This window comes from Adiantum capillus-veneris, chromosome 28, assembly GCF_014529385.1.
Source record: "Adiantum capillus-veneris isolate H3 chromosome 28, ASM1452938v2, whole genome shotgun sequence".
In the NCBI taxonomy this organism is placed as follows: Eukaryota; Viridiplantae; Streptophyta; class Polypodiopsida; order Polypodiales; family Pteridaceae; genus Adiantum; species Adiantum capillus-veneris.
This window is the reverse complement of record NC_140958.1, coordinates 90,867,632-90,889,693: the sequence shown is the minus strand read 5'-3', so window position 1 is coordinate 90,889,693 and position 22,062 is coordinate 90,867,632. Positions and strand designations below refer to the sequence as shown.

General features: G+C 50.5%; 1 protein-coding gene across 4 annotated transcripts in view; it reads left to right on the top strand.

The window, feature by feature from the left end:
- Positions 1 to 20,652, top strand: part of LOC147420875 (uncharacterized) — a 213,973-nt gene extending 193,321 nt beyond the window's left edge. For all 4 annotated transcript variants that reach the window (XM_086504262.1, XM_086504265.1, XM_086504259.1 and 1 more), the window contains one exon: positions 20,097 to 20,652. The gene's annotated coding sequence lies outside the window, so the exon portion shown is untranslated. The remainder of the gene's footprint in view (positions 1 to 20,096) is intronic.
- The last annotated feature ends 1,410 nt before the right edge of the window (positions 20,653 to 22,062 follow it).

Sequence of the window (22,062 nt, the reverse complement as noted above, 5' to 3'; positions counted from 1 at the left end):
AAGATTCTCGGCACCCGACCTAGCAGAGGAGAGCTGTGTGACCTTCTCCAGGTCCGCCTTCTCGCAAAGGTGGGCAAGATCTTGGACGTATGGATACTTGGACGAGGTTACTATCAGATCGAGTTTGAGACCTCCGAGATGGCATCCAAGGTCATCACCATGAGTCCGTTGACCATCCGAGCAGCACGAGTCCACTTTCAACAGTGGAGACATGGTTTCGACCCTGCTTCGGATGTTCTAGTAGAGGAGGCAGACATCCCCATCTCCGTCTGCTTTTCGGGTTTGCGGAGGGAGTACTTACCACTTTTGTCCAGGATCGGCTCAGCCATTGGGACGGTCCTGGACAACACCTCACACGGCAGCCTCAGTAGCTGCCAAGGCGGCTGGCATTCCCTCAGTTTGCGTTTTGGTCAGACACTCACACGCTCCCGAAGGTTATTCTTCTGCCTCGGATAAGTGGGGGTTGGTTTAGACAAAGTGTGGTATTCGGGCCTCCCGAACCAGTGCTTCATTTGTCGACAAATCGGCCATCTAGCGAAGGCCTGTCCACGGAGGAGGCCTCGACCTACACCACAGCCTCAGCCCCAGCCTGCAAGGGCTGACCAGCATACACAAACAGAGACACAACGCACACATGCAAAGCCACCCTCTGAGCCTGGGGCTTCAGCGGAGGAGGGATAGCAGGAGGTCCGTGGTCGACGACGACAAGGGCCATAGCGACAGCCTGGCACTCAGAGTGGTCCTCAGGCGCCTACTCAGCAGCAGTGGGTCCCCACGGGGAACTGGTTTGGTCCTCTTGAGCAGGATGAGGTCCCTGCTCCAGTCCCCACCCCAGCTGCACCCTCGACAGCCCCTCCCCCCCTAGAGTTCCCCCCCTCTTCCTCATCCTCCCCCCCGCCTCTTGCTCCCGCCGCCTCTTTCCCCCGCCCCTCTACCTCTACCGCTCCCCCCCGCCCCTCTTCTCCACCGCTCCCCCTTGCTCCTTCTCCCCCCCCTCCCGCTTCAGTTCCACAGTCAACCCAAGGGGCGGGGCCTTCTCCGGCTGCTAGGAGATCTCTTGGCAGCGCCTTTGCCACAAGTCGCTTGGCGAGAGAGGGCCAGCCTTTCTTGCGGTCCCCTCTACAGGTACAGACGTCTCCCCTTACAGCTATCCCTCGTGGTTTGATGAGCATTGACATCCGGTGCCGATGGGACTTCTTCGACTACGACTTCACTCGTTTTCTCGGCGACCCCTCAGCAGACCATGAGGCAGCCTGCTTCAGGGTCCATGTTCTGTTTCTTGCTGCTAGGGGGACAGAGGCCTTTGACTCAGCAGTTGGCTTCTCCTTTCCTCTTTGCCGCAGGACCAAACAGAGTGGACTCTCGACTCAGTGTTGGGATGGTTGCACACACAGGTCCTAGAGTTCTCTCACCACATGGGAGAACTAGGAGTTACAGACATGCTTTAGACTTTGTGGCCATTGGCCAAGTTTGCGGTGACACCTCCAGATTCAGCATGATGTGGACTCATTGTGGTCTACTTCTTTGCTGATACACAGTGCTTTCCATGCTATATATACATTCATGAGGACTCCTGGACAGAGGAGGTTGCTTTACGTACGGCTCGCTCTGCTTGGGCTTGGGCCAGGCACTTGTTGCAGTCACGCCTATCTAGAGGACGCTCGGATACGGATTACTCCCCATCCAAGCCACCCTTGCAGATAGCTCGTCTAGCTGCTGCGGCAGCATCTGTTCTCTCTCGCTCCCAATGAGGATCGTCTCATGGAACGTGCAGGGACTAGGTGGGCCCCAGTTTCAACGTCAGCAGCAGGGCCAACTGCGTCAGGAGCTTCAGCGCTGCCTTGTGGGAGGAGTGATTGATCTCGTTATGCTTCAGGAGCACCATCTGTGTGAGAGCCGCATTAGCCGTTGTGGTCAGCTCTCGCATGGACGATATGATACTTTTTGGTCAGCTGCTTTTGGACCTGGAGGCATCCAGGGTGGGGTATGTATGACTATTGCGGACTCTTTGCAGCAGGCCATTGTGGACAGAGGGATTATTGTGCCAGGCAGAGCTCAGTGGATTACTATGCAGGTTCAGGGTTGCCTTGTGGGCTTCCTGAACATCTATGCACCCAATGTGGCGAGTGCTCGAGCAGAGTTTTGGTCACAGATAGTTGAGTCTCTGCCCGCAGGCAGAACACTGGTGCATAGGAAGGGACTTCAACATGGTTGAGGACCCTTCTGACAGGATTGGTGGTAGCCATGCTACTGTGTATGGAGTTGAGCTGGCAGCTTGGGAGAGGTTTTGTATGACTCTGAGGGTCTCGGATGTTTGGCAGCACTCTGGTTTTGTGAGGCCCCCAGACAGCCTGGCCTTCTTTCGTTCGGACCGCGGAGTGGGAGGAGTGAATCTATCGCGGATAGATTGCATCTACACTAGTGACCATTTCAGTGACTTGGGAGGGACAATGGGCATTCTGGCAGGGACTTCTTTCTCGGACCATGCACCAGTGATCCTCACAGTGGCAGAAAGGCAGAGGAGTGGGAGCACGATGCTTCGCATCCCAGAGAGGGTCTTGTTGGTCTCAGCACTCAGAGAGCGGGTAGAGGCTATCTGGACAGAGAGCTTGGACAGGCAGATTCTCCTGCTGACAGAGTGGCCTAAGGACTAGCTCAGATTAGTCGTTTCTTTCTCCAGGATTCTCTGGCTCGCCGTGCTGCAGCGAGAGAGGAGAAGCAGCGTCTCAGACGGGGCATTGCTTCGTTACAGAGGATGCAGGAGCAGCATCCAGACAGTCCTTGGTTGGAGGAGCAGCTATACAGCAGGCTCGACAGGAGCTTGTTAGCATAGAGGAGAGGCGACATGAGTTTGCTTTCCACCGACAAGCATCTTAGTGGACCCAGGTGGGCGACAGAGTCACTGGTGCTTTCTTTGAGGCAATGGGACCTCGGCATTCGCATGCCAAGGTCAGTCAGTTGAGGAGGCCCGACGGGTCAGTTGCTTTTGAGCCCGAGGATATGCGTGTAGTTGCTACTGACTTTTACCATGCGCTACTGGCTGCAGAGCCCCAGTCAGAGCGTCAGGATGCATGCAGGGAGCAGGTTTGGGCACAAATGCCTTGTCTTGTGACTGAGGAGATGCGTCAGAGGCTTGAGCTGCCACTTTAGCTTGAGGAGCTGCACACGCCTCTTAGGGTCCTCCCCCATGGTAGCTATGCAAGTGAGGATGGGCTGACTCCCAGTTTTTTCTTGGAGTATTGGGATCTGCTTGGCTCAGATCTCAGTAGTGCTTTTCACTGTATTTTGCACACAGGAGTGATGCCTGACAGCATGTGTGAGGGCCTGATCTACCTCATTCCCAAGGAGCGTGGCTCTTTGGATGAGATTCGACAGTGGCGCCCCATCACCATCCTCAACTCAGCCTACAAAATTCTTGCCAAGGCTCTGAGTTTGAGGACCAGCCACTTCTAGAGAGCCTTATACATGGGACTCAGACAGGTTTTGTCAAGGAACGCAGTATCCATGACAACATCTTTACTTTTTGGGAGGCTTCTGCATAGTTACCCGGAACGCGGAACGAGAACGGCAACGGGATCCCCGCGGAACAGGGGAACGGCTAGGGGTCCGGAACGGGAACGTCGCGGAACGGGAGGTATAAAAAACACCCAAATAGTGCAATTTTTAGCTCCTTGTGTTTAAATACAAGGAGTATTAGAGTGCTTTGACTCTAATACTCACAAAAAACTCGTTTTGAAGACCATTCAACCTTGCTATGACTAGATGAAGAGGGAGAGAGAGAGAGAGAGAGAGAGAGAGAGAGAGGGAGAGGGAGAGATTTGAGAGAGTGGGAGGGAGAGGAAGAGAGCTTGAAGGCTTGAAGCCTTGAGCCTTGAGAGAGTGAGTCTTGAGAGGGAGAGATCTTGAGAGTGAGAGGGAGAGAGCTTGAGCCTTGAGGATTAGCTTGTGAAGAGAAAGGGGAAGGGGGGTGCATTTTATGAGTCCTTGAGGCCTTGCACACTTTCAAAAGAAGCCCAAACATTTACTTCAATTTTTTCAATTTTTGCCAAATTTGTTTGTAGCCGTTGGCCGTTCCAAGGGCATTCCGGAACGGTCCGGGGTCGTTCCGGAACGGCCGTTCCGGTTTGCATTGGCCACCCGGAATGTCAGACATTCCGGGACGTTCCGGAACGTTCGGGAAGGGAACTGCCCCCCGGAACGCCGGAATGGGGGCTAGGGGGCGTTCCCCGGTAACTATGGGCTTCCGCCCTAGCACGGCTCCGTGGTGAGGACCTAGTGATTCTTCTTCTCGATTTTAAGAAGACATACGACAGAGTTGACTAGGACTTTCTAGAGGGCACTCTATGCAGGATGGGCTTCTTAGATGCTTGGATCAGAGGGGTGTCAGCTTTGTACAGGCAGGCTCATAGTCAGGTACTTTTGGCAGGAGGTAGAGGTGATTGCTTCATGCTCACACGTTCGGTCAGACAGGGCTGTCCTCTTGCCCCCTTCCTCTTTCTATTCTATGCAGAGGCGGTGAGCAGGTTTTTGGTGTCGCAGCAGGTTGGTCTACGAGGCTTAGCACTCCCTATTCGGGGAGATGAGCTACTGGACGCTAAGTTTGCGGACGACTCGGCCTTGTACTTAGATGGCCAGGAGGCCAACCTTCACAGATGTGAGCAGGCTCTGGAGACCTTCTGTTGTGCATCGGGTGCACTGATCAACTGGAGAAAGACAGTGGCTTTCTCGGTTGGTAGTGCTCATGTGCCCGATCGGATGCCTGGAGAGGGTTTTAGGTGGATTCCCCTTGGAACTGCAGTTTGGTACTTGGGCTGTCAGGTTGGTTTGGACTTGTCTCCCGAGCAGCAGATTGCTCCCCTTCTCCTGTCTATCAGGAGAAAATTTTTACATTGGAGCTCAGCATGACTTTCTTTGGCTGACAGAGTAGTAGTGGCCAACCAGATGTTTTTGGCGACTATGTGGTACATCACTTCTTGTTGGATCTTCTCGAGTTCTTATATCAGCTAAGTAGAGCGGCTGATCAGGAACTTCCTTTGGTCAGGACGTGACACTCAGATAGCCCGAGCCAAAGTGGCTTGGCAGGTCATCACTCTTCCTTGTTCACAGGGAGGGCTTGGGATCATTGACCCAACACAGCAGAGCAGAGCCCTTCTTGGGAAGTTCATCGTCAGAGGACTTCTTCCAGGTGAGGAGCCCTGGAAGGAGTTCTTGCTACAGCGGCTTCGTGCTAGGGTGCCTCAGGCAGGAGGCCCATGGCAACCTTCGACCAGGTGGATCTTCACAGAGATGCGCAGAGTTGGTTTGAGCAGGAGACTGGAGGACCGCTTCGCTGTGCGTTTGCTTCGATCTTGGGAGCTCTTGTGGTGAGGCCTGGAGCAGAGACAGTCTACTTGTACAAAGGAGCGCTTACGGAAGCCCCTTGTCTGGAACCCCATGGTTAGCACTCAGAGAGGCCACTTGGTTGGTAGTCGGCCTCGTGTTTCCTGGGGCCCCATGGCAGCAGGTCCAGCGCGCTCTCTAGGTGACTGGTTAGAGTTCACAGGCTTGTCAAAGGAGGTACAGGGGTTCCAGCTACAGGGCATGAGAGGGGTGCAGAGGGGTTCCAGCTACAGGGCATGAGAGGGGTGCCAGGACATCTCAGAGGCAGTTCCAGCTGAGTGGCTTACACCTCTCGAGCCAGTAGCACCCAGGTGGATGGGAGCCTTCACACGACTGGAGGTTCTCATCTCAGTTAGGGCCTGCTCAGAGACTGTCCCATCCCTTTTCTTCGAGCTTCAGGGTGGGGGATACCTACAGCGAGTTGCAGTAGAGGCCCCGCAGGTTGCAGAGTGCTGTTTTCAGAGGATCCGAGTAGTGGGCATCTGTGGGAGGACTTGTGTCATAGATCCTGACCCAGCAGCTCTTGAGACTGGACACTGGAGGCTGTGGGCTTGGGAGTGTTGTCCACTAGCACGAGTACAGTGGGATCCTAGTGAGTGGCTCTGGAGGGACCCCTTCTCTTCTGCAGACCACTCAAGTGTCCCGTTCTTTCAGTACATTGTTCGACTGGACGTCATATACTAGCAGCACACAGAGAGGCCCGCCCCGTTGCAGCACCTCATTGGCAGGAGGAGGGTTTCACAGCAGAGTTCTTGGCAGCCTTTTGGGAGAGGTTGTGGGACTCCAGACAGCCGAGGCGAGTTACCTTGTTTCAGTGGCTGGTCGCACACAAAGCTACAGCAGTTGGGAGCTAGCTAGTGCATAGTGGTCTCTCAGCCGCATGTGCAGCTTGTGACCATCTTGTGGAGAGTGAGCGTCATTGTCTTTGGGACTGTCCCTCGGCCCAGTAGACGTGGCTACGTGTTCTTCGGCTGATGCCTGCTCTCTCCACGGCTCGACAGTACACTTGGGGAGCAGCGGCTTGGTCCACCCTCATGGGCCCGGCACTTCAGTTTGAGCTATCTTCCACCAGCAAGATGATAGTGATGCAGGAGGGGCGACCTACACTCCAGCCTACTACAGAGCTTACTCCACAGGAATGGTGCAGTGAGAGAGAGGAGTGTTGGGAGCTCATCAGTGGCCTAACACTCTGGTTCATTTGGCGGGCCAGTTGCTTCCGCATCTTTGAGGCTCGCCCTGTGCCACCAACAGAGACTGTTCGCGATTTTTGTCTAGAGCTGATCCATACTCTCAGAGGACAGCTTGAGGGACTACAGGGCAGCTCCGACCGCATGCGGGAGCGCAGAGAGGCTTTCCTTCGACTATGGCGTCTTGGGCCTTTTTACACCATAGTCCAGGGTGTACTCCGATGGCACTACCGACCACCTGTGTGGCTTTTCCCTCCCCTCATTTCTTGATTTAGCCCCATTGTACATATGGTGGTTTTTTCATTGGGAGAGTCTCCCATCATGGTTGTTGTAGCCCTCTCTTGAAGAGGTGGTTGTCACCCTATGGGCAGTTTCAGTAACTAATAGAAGGATCTTTTTCTCGGAAAAAAAAGACCAAGAGCGGCTCTCTCGGCCCGGGTTAGGACGCCCGTTGGCTCCTCTACCAACTGCAACTTCTCTTGAGTGGCAACCACATGGGCGGAAGGTGGTGGTTGAGGAGTGGGGCTCACTGCTATCAAATTGAGCTTGGGAAAGGTAAACTCATTTTGGCTTTGACTTGGATTCGCAGCCGTGGATGCACGAAGTTTAGGGCAATCTTTACTGTAGTTATCCTTCATTTTAGGGCAATGACGGCAGGGAGGGGACCCTTCTGGCAGGGGCATTTGCTTTGTAATGCCCATATTCCCCGCATCTGTAGCACAAAATGGTCCGATTCAAAGGACGAGTCGACGGGCGAGGTGGTCCTTGCTCTTGGTGCATGGAGTTGGAGGTGGAGTCATAGAAGTTTTGAGGGGATGAGGGAGCATGGTTATGATAAAAGCTCTGAGACGGAAAAGTACTTTGCATACATTGCATACCTTGCATAGGAGGGGCTGCCAGCAAAGGTGGCATATGGTGTGGATGGCCACAGGGAGAAGCCATGTTGGATGCAGGTGCTGGCCCTTGTTGAAGAGTAGGACCAAGACTTTGTTGTATTTGTCGCAGTCCCTTGAGGTAGTAGCAGTCCTTGTCCTCATGTCCAGACTTCTCACAAAAGTGGCAGTAAACCCGAAGGGGACATTCCTATGGAGGGTGCCCTGGAGAGCGGCATGAGCTACACCAAACCATAGCCTTAGTCTCCAGCTGAGACTTGAGCTCTACTAGCTCGCGCTTGATCTGTTCCAATGCCTCGTGATGTGGAGGCTTCTCTTGTCTAAGAGAAAAGGACCTCTCCTCTTGAAGAGCTCGCTATAACTTTAGGGCTTCCAGTTCCCTGCGTAAAGAAGTTAAAGGATCAGAAGGACTTTCCAAAAACACTGAGGGGGTCTCTACCTGAGGAGAGTTGGTGAACAGCTTCCTAGCTCCCTCTATCCTAGTAGCAGCCACGACAAACTCCTCCAGAGTGGCGTCAGGTCGGAGACTCTCTCGGAGTTTTTGCTGAGAAGTTTTGGGAAGAGCCTTCTCCACCTACTTCTTAACCATAAATTCCCCTGGATGTTGAGAAAGCTTGGCAACCAGAGACTTGGTTTTAGTCATTAGTTCTGCAAAAGTCTCCTTTGGCTGGAGCACCATATTGGCCAACTCATCTAAAACCTTTTCCTGGTAGTCACCTGGCCTGAATGCCGCACAGAACTGTTGTCGTAAAGCTGCCCAAGTTGCAAAATGGTTCTCTGCAAACTGACTGTACCATTTATCTGCTAAGCCATCTAAGGTCCATGGAAAGAGTACCAAATAAGCATCTTCCCTGTTAAGACCACGACCTCTACAGAGAGATACAAACCTCCTTGCATGGTCGTCTGCATCTTCTGAGGAGAGTCCCTTGAAGGTAGGAAACTTGATATTTACCTTGGCCAACACACTGGTCAACGCCTCCATGGCCTCTTGCTCAGGAGCATGTTGCTCAATAGCTTGCTGTAACAAAATGGGGGAGAGCTTCACTGGGGAAGGTGACCTGGAAGATGTAGAACCTGATGGAGGAATGGATGAGGCTGTATGTGGAGGTATGGGTGATGAGGTTGTGGACTTCTACCCGGTACCAAGGGTTGACGCCTTCTGTTCTAGTACTTCAGAGGACTTAGGAGTGCGCTTTGACGCTCAAATGACCGCCTTGTATGTGTCATGCAGTGACCACCAGCCCAACCAAACTTTGGGCAAGAAGACCCTTAACTGGCTGAATACAAGTCTAGACTCTACTAGATCAGGTCAAGTGACTAGACCACCTGGTTGGACCAGGGACGAGGAGAGACTAGACCAGGGACGAGGAAGGACTAGACCAAGGACGAGGGCCTAGACCAGGAGGAGAGCTGGTTGGACCAGGGCGAGAGAGGACCAGACCAGTTGGACCAAGGGCGAGAGAGGACTAGACCAGCAGGCTCAACAGAGAGTGAGACTTTAGTTGAGGTCCCATCGTGATCGCCAAAATGAGAGCACCTGTAGCGTGGATAGTGTGTCGTGCTCTCTACAGTGGGTGATCCTCAGTGCAATGTGCGTGACAATCTCACTCAAAACAGACTGAAAACTAAGGAACAAATAGACAACAACAGCAGACCACAACATATGACTCGACTATCTCAAAGAGCTGATACAGACTCTGGCGTGGCAGCACACTCAGCTCCAGCCTAGGACTAACAGGTACAATGGGGTGTCGAGGCTCAGATGTGCAGGGATGGTCAAGTAGTGTTGTGTGTATAAACTCTATACTCTAGACGACGACGTTGGACCAGATATGAAGAAGATGATGATCCTGACCCAACAGCTACTACTCACATGTACCACCATAAAGAGCCACCAACGGCTCATAAATGTCAGCCATGTGGTGACCTGGCCACGATGTCCACTAGATCAGTCCGTATCTATGCTGCCACGTGTCACTGCCCAGCCCAGAGAGTCCGTCCAGTGTGAACCAGCCTAGACCAACTGTACTAATTGTATGTCCTATGAAAGTGACACTGTAGCCTGCTACATCAGCTATGCTTTATGGGGTTCAAATTTGGGGACCCTCAGAGGACCACCGTGGCAAATCTGGTAGCACTGATGGATGGAGATGTATGGAGAGGCCTTTAGTCTCTATGATCTCTCGGATGATTTGGGCTAAGGCCTCGGTGCCACATGAGATTATTCGAGCCGAACTAGCTGCCCCCCCTCTCGTGGTCGAGGCACTTACTAGATCAATATCTATCACGCATACTTTATGGGACCTCCCTAGAAACAGATATGCTCGGCTAGCCCTTGAGTCATCTCGACAGCTAGCGCTACAAGGTGATACAACATGCTGGTGGCAGATGACACCATGGTTTCAGTCACAAGGATTCAGTGTGGATAGACTGCCTCTGTTCCAGTACTCCTTGGATGCACCCTCCCTATCTCTCACACGGACAAAGATCACTAGACTCATACATCAGGATGTGATTCAGCTAGATACCAGGACCACATGGATACAGCCGAGACAAGAGTTGGGAACAAAGATGGCTTCTATAGAGAGCATCTTCTCCGACTAAGAGAAGACAGATATATGATCAGACCGGACTACATGGACACTCATTTATCCTATGGATACAATGTGCTATTGGTCAGATGCACACATCATCGTATCAGCTAGAGATTGAGACTAACAAATTTAGGAAAATACCAGCAGAGGCCAGGATATGCCTGTTGTGTCATATAGAGCCAGAGACAGAGTTACACTGTCCGATATACTATGAGATACGAGGCCGCTTTCATTGTCTATTCAGAGAGGGATTTGGACCATTGGGTAGAGTCATGAGATATTAGAATTAGAGATGCCTCGAGTTGTTTTTGCTAGAGCTGCACAGACACAGGAAGAGTCTCTTGAGGAGATCAGGCAATGGGAGACATTCACAGAGGGAGATTACTAACTTCTTCAAAGCAAGGACTCAGGAGCCAGATGAGCATGCTTCACAGTAGACTTCAGAGCCCACTTATACTAGAGGTATATTAGTTGACAGAGCCATTGAGCTTGGGAGAGCTAGACGCCCACGTCTACAATGGACACCGTGACATCGACGGAGGCTCCATCAGAGGATCATGACTATTCTAGCACGACATGGGAGACGCCCAATACGACTATTTACAGAGGCGGACATTGACAAAGCTCTTCAACAACAAATGCAATACTTTCTCCGACAACGCCCGCTGCTGGGCATCCTCGGGCATTGATGATGATGATGATTTTAGTGTTTCACTTTACTTCACTTCATTTTTATTTTTGTACCCAGACATTGGATTAGATCCACCAAGATTGTATCAATTTGGTCTCATAGGTCATTTTGGCCTTTTTTAAGACGTTTAATATACCATTTCATTTCATATCTCTCTCTCTCTCTCTCTCTCTCTCTCTCTCTCTCTCACACACACACACACACACACACACACTTTTTTTTCCGGTAAATCAATTTGATTTATCTATCTGTGGGAAACCTCAAAGAGAGGAAAACCCACCAAAAAGATTTACAAGGAAAGGAACACAACAGTGTTCGGCTTGTACAAAATATCTAGAAGCATTCATAAGAAAGATGATGTATACACACAAAACGCGAGCTCGCTACTGCTGCCCACCTGCGCACGCCTAGCTTCACACACCCCCTCCCCCCCCCGCCCCCCCCCCCCCCCCCTCCTCAGCCCGCTGCCTCTCCCCCCTACCCCTTTGCCCCGCTGCCCACCCCCGCGCTGCCTGTCAACCTGCACCGCCCCTTGCCAGCCCTCCAGCTGCCTGCCCGCGCTGCCTCCAACCCGCCCGCTGCCTCCCCTCTGCCGCCCTCTGCCGCCACAGATGGAGGCTCCAGCTTCGCCACAGAGGGACTCGCCAGAAGCCCCCTCGCCCGACCCCGCTGAGCCCACCATTCGACTTGCTCTATCGCCGACAGAGCAAGCGAGCCTAGCCGCTGAGGTAGAGCGATTGCAGGCGACTTCGGTCATCTGCAAAATTCTCGGCACCCGTCCTAGCAGAGGAGAGCTGCGACACCTTCTCCAGGCCCGCCTTCTCGCAGAGGTGGGCAAGATCTTGGATGTCCAGATTCTCAGACGGGGGTACTATCAGATCGAGTTCGAGACCTCCGAGATGGCTTCCAAGGTCATACTTATGAGTCCACTGGCCATCCGAGCATCACGCGCCCACTTTCGACAGTGGCGACATGGTTTTGACCCGACTTCGGATGTGCTAGTAGAGGAGGCAGACATCCCCATCTCAGTCTGCTTTCCGGGTTTACGGAGGGAGTACCTACCACTTCTTTCCATGATTGGCTCCGCCATCGGGACTGTCCTGGAGACACCTCGTACGGCAGCATCAGTAGCTGCCAAGGCGGCTGGCATCCCCTCAGTTCGAGTTTTGGTCAGAGATACCCACACGCTCCCGAAGGTCATCCTTGTGCCTCGGGTGAGTGGGGGTTGGTTTAGACAGAGTGTGGAGTACTCGGGCCTCCCGAACCAGTGCTTCATTTGTCGACAGATGGGCCACCTAGCGAAGGCCTGTCCACGGAGGAGGCCACGACCTACACCTCAGCCTCAGCCCCAACCTGCCAAGGCTGAGCCGCAGCAACAGTCAGCGGCACAGCGCACAGATTCAGAGCCACCCTTCGAGCCTGGGGCTCCAGCAGAGGAGGGGTGGCAGCAGGCCCGTGGCCGTCGATGCCAGGGGCCACAGCGACAGCCTGGCACTCAGAGTGGCCCTCAGGTGTCTACTCAGCAGCAGTGGGTTCCCATGGGGAACCGCTTTGGTCCTCTTGAGCAGGAGGAGTCCCCTACGCCAGCCTCCACCTCCGCTTCACCCTCAACAGCCGCCCCCCCTTCAGAGTTTCCCTCCTCCTCCTCATCCTCCCCCCCGCCCTCTACTCCCGTCACCTCTCCACATTGCCCCTCTACCTCTGTCGCCCCACCCCACTCCTCTTCCCCTCCGCCCCCCCCCCCCCAGCTCCTTCTCCCCCCCCCCCTCCTGCTCCAGTTCCACAGTCGACTCAGCAGACTGGTCCCTCGCCGGCGGCTAGGAGATCTCTTGGCAGCGCCTTTGCCACGAGTCGCCTAGCGAGAGAGGGTCAGCCCTTCTTGCGACCCCCTCTGCAGATTCAGACATCATCCCTTGCAGCTATCCCTCGTGGTCTGACGAGCATTGACCTCCGACGCCATTGGGATTTCTTCGACTACGGGTTCACTCGCTTTCTCGGCGATTCCGCAGCAGACCACGAAGCAGCCTACTTCAGGGTCCATGCTTTGTTCCTCGCCGCTAGGGGGACAGAGGCCTTGGACTCAGCAGTTGGTTTCTCCTTCCCCCTCTGTGGTAGGGCCGAGACAGAGTGGTCCCTCGACTCATTGTTGGGATGGTTGCATACACAGGTTCTCGAGTTCTCTCATCACATGGGAGAGCTTGGAGTTACAGATTTGCTGCAGACTTTGCGGCCACTGGCCAAGTTTGCGGTGACACCCCCAGACTCAGCAGGATGTAGGCACATTGTGGTGTACTTTTTTGCTGATACGTAGTGTTTGCCTTGCTATGTATACATTCATGAGGACTCCTCGACAGAGGAGGTTGCTTTACGCACGGCTCGCTTTGCTTGGGCTTGGGCTAGGCACTCGCTGCAGTCTCGCCTATCTAGAGGATGCTCGGATGCGGATTACTCCCCATCCAAGCCAGCCTCGAAGATAGCCCGTCTTGCTGCTGCGGCAGCATCTGTTCTCTCTCGCTCCCCATGAGGATCGTCTCGTGGAACGTGCAGGGACTAGGTGGGCCCCAGTTTCGGGGACAGCGGAGCCGATTGCGTCAAGAGCTTCAGCGTTGCCTTGTGGAAGGAGAGATTGATCTCCTTATGCTTCAGGAGCACCATCTGTGTGAGAGCCGCATTCGGTGATGTGGTCAGATTTTGCGTGGACGATATGATACCTTTTGGTCAACTGCTTTTGGACCTGGAGGCATCCAGGGTGGGGTATGTATGACTATTGCAGACTCATTGCAGCAGGCCATTGTGGGCAGAGGGATTATTGTGTCAGGCAGGGCTCAGTGGATTACTATGCAGGTTCAGGGTGGCCTTGTGGGCTTCTGAACATTTATGCGCCCAATGTGGCCAGTGCTCGTACAGAGTTTTGGTCACAGATTGTTGAGTCTTTGCCGCAGGCTAACCATTGGTGTGTAGGAGGGGACTTCACCATGTTGGAGGACCCTTCTGACAGGATTGGAGGCAGCCATGCTACTGTGCATGGAGTCGAGTTAGCAGCCAGCTTGGGAGAGGTTGTGTATGACTTTGAGGGTCTCGGATACATGGCAGCACTCTGGCTTTGTGAGGCCTCCAGCTAGTCTTGCCTTCTCTAGATCGGACCGCAGAGTGGGAGGAGTGAATCTATCGCGGATCTATCGCTTCTACACTAGTGACCACTTCAGTGACTTGGGGGGATCAGTGGGCATCGTGGCAGGGACATCCTTCTCGGACCATGCACCAGTGATCCTCACAGTGGAAGACAGGCAGAGGAGTGGGAGCACGATGCTTCGCATCCCAGAGCGGGTCTTGTTGGACTCAGCACTCAGAGAGAGGGTAGAGGCTGGGTCAGCATGAGTACGATGCAACATGTAAGCATTACGCTAGCTCCACAATGTCCAATAAGCCCAGTATCTGACCCACATAAAGAAAACCGCAAACCGTTGTAATGTCGGTGAGAAAATGCCAAATGCCCGGAACCTTTTGTGAAAGACCACCCCAGGAAAACGGAGCCGCAAACAAGCCGATACACGGTGAAGAAATTCTCTAGTAGCGCAACAATCCCACAACAAGTGGCAAATATCCTCTTCTACAGTCGAGTAACGAACGCAAGAAGAAGGGCAAATACGACGCGCCTGAAGAAAAGTGCCGACGGGAAGCACTCCAAGCAAACAATGCCAAAGAAACAGACGCTCTTTCAAAGGCTAATGGCTTTTCCACAAGGCAGAGAGAAGCCTCCTCCACCAGAGGTTAGATTTGTGCATGCGCCAAAGGGCATTACAATGACCATCAAGCCATGGTTGTGGTAGAAGAAGAGCATAAATTCGACCTACAGATCTCGAAGAGGCGTTTCCAGAATCATACATGCGGTCACCATTAGACAACGGTGAAACAAGCAAAAAGTCGAGCAGCATGTTTTGAAGCTCTCTCCAAAACTGACGGTATTGCATGCCCAATCCAAAACGGTGAGCGGCAAAGGGAAATTCAAAAGTTTATCCGGCCTCATCGACCACATCCTCAACCACACGAATGCCACGACCAGAGAGAAAGTAAGCCTGATGAGGGAAACAGTTGACCAAAGTAAGAGAGAAGGCCCGGCTCCAATGGAGACTTTCCAAACGAATCGAATCACTTTCCTGCCGAGGATTCCACGATAAATGAATCGTAACCTCTTTCCAGGCAGATACCAAAGTAGAAGCAAGAGGACATCTAGGAATGTACCCTTCCATCTTGCCAAAAACCAACTCCCAAACAGATGGTTGCCAATGGCCAAAAGCAAAAGTAACAACATGCTGACCAAGGTATGCAAACATCAGAGTCCAAGGCTGAATTCTCCTCCATGGTCAGTAGTCTGACCGGGCGTCGTGCATGTCAGGCCAAAGTGATCCGGATCCTCTGATGTAGCCTCCGTCGATGTTGTGTAGTCCTCCGCAGTCGTGGGCATCTGGATCTCCCCATCTCGGTCGCTCGATCGATCAATGTGCCTCTGGTGTAAAGCGACAAACTCTCCTATGGTGGTAGCTCCTCCGGGTGTCCAGTGTCTGCTCTAAAGAAGTCTGTGATCTGTCTTGAGACTGCCTAGCCTATCCTCTCGTCAGGCTCTCTCTGTGTCTGTGCAACTCGAGCAAAAACAAACCCAGGCATCTCTGATCCTCGTACAACATGACTCTGGAGAGTGGTCCAAATCCCTCTCTGAACAAGCAATGGAAGCGGCCTCGTATCTCGTAGTAGATGGGGCAGTGACATGTGTAGTGCAACTCTGTCTCAGGCTCCATGTCACACATGGGGCATGTCCTGGCCTCTGCTGGTACTCCGCTGTATCTCCCAGTCTCGATCCGCTGCAGGTGTGAAGATGTGCGTATCTGGCCAATAGCACATCGTATCCCATGAGACAAGTGGGTGTCCATGTATCTTGGCCTCGTCACAAAACCGTCATCCGTAAGCTGGAGAAAATTCTCTCTGTAGAAAGCCATCTTCGTGCCCAGCTCTTGTATTGGCTGTATCCATGTCCTTCTGGTGTCTAGCTGAGTCAAGTCCTGGCGGATGAGCCTGGTGATCTCGGGCTGTGTAAGAGTCAGAGAGGGCGCATCCAGTGAGTACTCGAAGGGGGGCAATCTGTCTATGCTGAACCCATGCGCCTGAAACCATGATGTCATCTCCCCATACCAGCATGCTATATCTCCCTGCATGGCTAACTGTCGAGAGGACTCAAGTGCAAGGCGGGTATATCTGTCTCTGGGAAGTTCCCACATGCGGTGTATGAAGGAGACAGATCTGGTGAGTGCCTCAACCACTAGTGTGGGGGGCAGCTAGCTCTGCTCGGATAATGGCACGTGGTACTGAAGCCTTGGCTCTAATGAGCCGCGAGATCATAAAGACCAGAGTCTTCTCCATGTCTCCCCATCCATCAGTGCAACGCGTCCTCCCGTGATGACCCAATGAAGGTCCCCATATCTCAGCTCCATAGAGCAATGCAGAAGCCACCAAAGAGTCAAAGAGCCAGAGCTTCGTCTGAGGTTCCTGAAACTGAACCTGTGAACACATCCTCTTCAGTCTACCCAATGCTGCATGGGCTCTGGTCAATCTAGTCTCTGCTGCTCTCCTCAATGAAAATTCTGGTCCACTAAAAACCACTCCTCCAAGGTAAGTGTAAGCATCTATATACTCCACTGTCTCCTAGCCATATGTGCATGCGGGTGCTGACCTCCTGATCCACTGTGGGGTGATATTAAATACCATGACCTTGGTTTTACCAAGGTTGACAAACAAACCACTTTCATGGGCAAACCTATGCAAAGCATCCAAGTGACGTTGCATCCCCTCTGGAGAGTCAAAGATCAACACTATATCATCAGCATATAACAATAGTGGAATCCATGTCCCTACCAGCTGTGCACCTCTATCACCATCTCTCTCAATGTAGTCAGAAACCTCATCCACATACATACCAAATAGAGTAGGAGAGAGCGGGCAGCCCTGCTTCACCCCAATAGTGGAGTAAACCTGTGTAGATAGACCCTTCGAGGTGCGTACATGCCCCACTACTGACCTGTATAATTCCATGACCCCCCAAATGAGCTTTGTGAGTACTCCCATCTCCTGTAATCTGCGCATCAGTCTAGCTCTGGGTACTGTGTCAAATGTTTTGCGGAAGTCCACAAAGCTACAATAGATCCGTCTCCCATGTGGTCTGGCCTCCTCAATGATGGCTCTAAGTGTCAAGATATGGTCAAGAGTAGAAAAACCTCTCTTGAACCCTGCCTGTCCGGCTGTGCGTATCCCCTCCCTCTCTACCCATCTACTCAGTTGCTACTCAAGAATGGATGCATACAACCGTGCCAATGTGTGTCCAATCATGATAGTGCGATAATTCCCAAGCTCCATAGGGTCTCCTAACTTGAAGATAGGTACTAGTAAATAGGCTCCAAGTATCAGGCAAGCCCTCACACATGGCACGGTTAAACATAACTGCTAGAAGCTCTGCTAGTAGATCTCTGGCATGCATGAAATGCTCAACCACTAAGCCATCATGATCATATGCTCTCCCAGTCCTCATCCTGTCAATGGCCTTCTTCACCATCTCAGCGGTGAAAAACAGCACATGTGTGTGGGCATGGATCGGGGGGGTCGGGAAGGGGCGGCTGTCCAGGAATTGTGTACAGAGATGATGCGTACTGGCCCCATGCCTCTGTAGAGAGAGAAATGAAATGATATTAACGTCTACAAAAGGCCAAAATGACCTATGAAACCAACTGATTACAATGAGAGAGAGAGAGAGAGAGAGAGAGAGAGAGAGAGAGAGAGAGAGAGAGAGAGAGAGAGAGAGAAATGAAATGAAATGAAATGATATATTAACGTCTTCAAAAGGCCAAAATGACCTATGAGACCATCAGATACAAAGTGGTGAATCTAATACAATGTCTGAAGTACAAGTACAAAAAGTACTGAATGTAAAAAATGAAAACTGAAAATGAAGTGTGAAATGTGAAATGTGAAAATGTAGAGTAGGCCCTCAATGACACTCTGAGTGTCGTGCTAGAATGCCTCTGATCCTCTGCTGGAGTCTCCGTCGATGGAGTGTGCTCCTGTGTCTCGGTCGTGGTCGTCTCGATCTTTCGAGCGCAGTCGCCCTGTCAATGAGGGTGCCTCTGGTATGAATGTGGGTACAACCCTGTGCTGGTGGTTGGTCTCCTGGCTCCCTCGATCCAAAGAAGTCTGTGATCTCTCTGTGACTGTCGTACTCCATGTCTCCTCAGCAAACTATCTCTATGTCAGTGTAGCTCAAGTAGATATAAGCCAAGGCATCTCTGATCCTGATACCTCTGTAGAGAGAGAGAGAGAGAGAGAGAGAGAGAGAAATGATGTATATTAACGTGTACAAAAGGCCAAAATGACCTATGAGACCAAACTGATTACAATGGTGAGTCTAGTACCAAATCTGGGTACAAACAAAGAAAACTACAAACTAGAAACTGAGATAGGAGTGTTACCGACTCCTATGCGTGGCTGGTAAGCTGAGCAATGGTATAATGCCACAACGGTACAAAGTGGGGATAAGTGTCACCATGATACAATATAGCAGTAACATGAGGCCTATCCTGATCGACACTCTGGGTGTCGCGCTAGAATCCTGTGGATCCTCTGCCGCAATCTCCGTCGGTGCTCCGTGGCTCCCCTCCTCAGTCGTGGTCGTCTCAATCTCCCCAAATCTATAGCTCGGTCAATGAGAGAGCTCTTATTGACTCAGAGATTGTGCTATGTCATCTGTTCATATCATATAAGAACAGGGCTTGTGTGATTTGTCACATTGACAAGGCAATGCCTTAAAACTATGGAGATTGAGATGGAGGCTATAGGTAGGAAGGGTCCTGTATTTAAAGTGGGGGAATCTTGTACGCTTTTTTTTAATATTGTGGTAATCTAGGGCACTTTACCAAAAATTACCTTACCTTGGCAACATGAAGGGAATCTGTTGGTAGCATAGTTTGGATGGGCAAAAAATGTGATTTTGTGATGTTTTGGTATTTGCTGCCTAATCTTGAGTTTAATACGGGGAAAAGCCGGTTTGGGGCTGCATTGATCCTTGCTGTCTGCTCAGTAACTTCACTTCACAATTGATCTTTGCTGTCTGTAGACTACTTTGTTCAAGTAAACAACACTGCGTTTCTTTAGGCAATCATGCTGCTGATGACCGAACTTCATCAACACCAAGATTGTGATCAACAGGGACCTCACCCTTCATGAAAGTAGTCCATTCCCTCCTTGTGAACTTCGCATGATTCCCATTGGCCCTACATCTTGTTCTCAAAAAGCCAGGATATAAACACTAGGGTTTTAAGTCTGTGTTTCTCCGTCGTTTTCAATCATTTCAACAAGGATTCACAGACAACTGCAGCCTCTCTCCACAATGCAAGCATCTCGGGCAGAGAATTCAATCAATGAAAGCTACAAGATCTCTTCTGCCGTGGCAAAGCCCAAAACCTCACTTGTCCTTGAAAATGTATTGGATGTTAGCATTGCAGACCATTCTAAGATATACTCTGCATCAAAATTTAGGGCTTCTTTCATTGGCTCCATAGACTCAAAGTTGCAAAGGGCTACGAAATGGTGTGATCTTGCCCAAAAAAAAGGACAAAAAATGAACATCATGGAATCTCCAGATTCATCAGCTGAATTAATTGTGGTGTTTGTAATCATAAATCATGTGGTCTATAGTTAACTGCTCGTTTGGATGAGATTGTCACTGTCAAACTCATCGCAATGAATTCCAACTGTTCAGAGGAGCCATCAAAGCTTTGATTTGAATCTTGCCTTGCGGAGAATAAATGAGTGATGTGATTGTGTATTTTGCGGCAGAAAGTTTTGTGGCATCTAGCTTCTCATTGAGTCATACTTTGTGAATGCTTTTAGAATTGGTCTGTGAATGCTGATGTGGTACATTGCACTCGCTTGTTTATTGATTGTTGTGTAATATGGTAGTCTAAATGACAGTGTAGACACATCTCTGATGAAATGCTTGTTCACATGTGGTAATTTCGAATCGTAGGATGATGAATCTGCAAGGTAGTGATGCATCTATGTGCAGCTTACCGTCTTTTGCATCATGAGTACGGGTATCTACATCATAGACATTGGAATGTATATGTTCTTCATCATCAAGTTGGCATAGACACTTTGCTTCTCCTACTGACTTGATTTAACATGTTGCAATCTTTATAATACATGATGAGAATTCTAAGAGCAGAACTTTAGAAGACAATTGTATTTGTGTGATTCAGATAAGCAAATGGTCAAAGCTTTGAGCTAACCATGGATTATTGTACTGCTGCAGAAAAGCCACCCTTGGACTCGGCTACATGGAAGAAAGTAGCCTTTGGTTCACCACGGGGTTTGGTCTATTTCCACGAGTAGTGTGATCCAAAGATCACTCGTGGTGATATGAAGGCAGCCAATATTTTACTCGATGAGCCAGATGAGGCAATTGTTCCGGATTACCTATCTGACATGTCGTGTATCATTGATGCTTCTCAACTCTCGGGACCATGATAGATTCCTGCATGATATACTTTACCACCAATATCTTACACAGCAGAGTGGTGTCAATGCTATTAAAGAATTGGCATCAATGTTTTGTTGGTATATGAATAGTGCTTGACATGAACCCTTTTGCATGTCATCCTGAAGAATGGTGGGTTACATACACAGAAATTTGTGAAGGAACCTTGCATAGCATTGCACACAATGCTCATTGTTTTGTCATCCTTGTAGGTGCAACCTTAGTTTCAAACACTTTGAAAAGCAGTTTTGAAGCTAAACTCAATCTACAACCCTAGTTTCAAATACTTTCAATGAATAACCAGTTTTGAGACTGGACTCTGTACATAGAAGTTCTGAGCTTGTATATACCCTCTCTTCTTGCTTAAACCTAGAATGGTGCTTGAATCAAAAATTTATACCAGAGGAAACCAGCAAATTTTGTAATTCTTGTACTTTCAAGTTAATGTGGCCATCATATTTGCAAGTGTTGAGTCTGTATCTTTTTTTTTTTTTTCCCAAAAGAGAAAATCTTTCTATTAAAATCACCTCAAGGGCACAGACCCCAAGGTAGAATTACATAAGAATAATACAGAGAGAACACCATAAATGGTATCACCAAAAGATAAAATCCTAGGGCAATCTAAGATACAAGATTGCCTCAAATCAAGTCTAGATATGGGGGTTAAGTCTTGAAGACCTCCTAGGCGTCTTCAAAGACTCAGCTGACTTCTTAGCACTTTCTACCAAAGAAGGAAAATGCCGCTCATAAGCTGAATTTATGCCTTCATAACTGCTGCTGATATCCTTTTTATGAATGCAAGTTTTATTTTCTTCAAAGATGGTATCATATCTACAATATTGTAGAGGGTTTTTCTTTCAAAACACTCTGGGATTGTTCTTGAGAGTGGCATTATGTATAAGTTGCTCCATAATTGATACCCAACGGTATGGGAACGATTGGTTCTTAAGAATTTTCAAGGCTTCAGAAATATGTTGGTGCTGGAGGTGCATTAAACTCATTCCCTCAAAACTAGGCTATCTTATCAACAACTTCATATGTGGACCATTCCCTACACTATATATGCAAGGCACGCTTGAGCTCTAGGGACACTCTACTAGTGAAGATGAGGGTATACATCTCGGCCAATGGACAAGTGCTTACCCAATGACTAAAGATGGGGCATTTTTCCATAAATGGAGACATTCAAAACATGTTTTCTGAGGCATTCGCTGCCATGAATCTCCTCTAGGCGATCGTTGTATCCACTCCGCCTTGCGGGTCTCACTAGAGTGCAACAGCCACAGCCAGATACATCACAAAGCCACAGATGATTTCCGGCACAGATTGCTTGACCAGACGCCAATCCATATGGTTTACCATCTACAAGCACCTAAGCCCTCTCTCAAAGATAAAAAGTTGTGCCATTAATTGTTCGCCAGAGTGCCATGTCAATGGGAAGAGTACATGCTTAGTACCATTTCTTGAGCAGCTGCAAGGACTAACACCCGAAATCATTTTCTCTTGGCAACAGCTAGTACACCAAGGTCTTCACAATCTTGCCTTGTGCAGCAGATACAGCTAGTGCTTGCCAAAAGCCTTCAAAGCCATCTCACAGCACCGACGGTGATGGATGCTCTCGTTGTTTCCCACGGTGCAGAAGGGCCTATGACAACAGCGTCTCCACATCTGGCTTTAGCATCTTCTCGGTTTGGGGACTTATCTTTCGCCTCTATCACACAACCACCCTCGTCACATTATG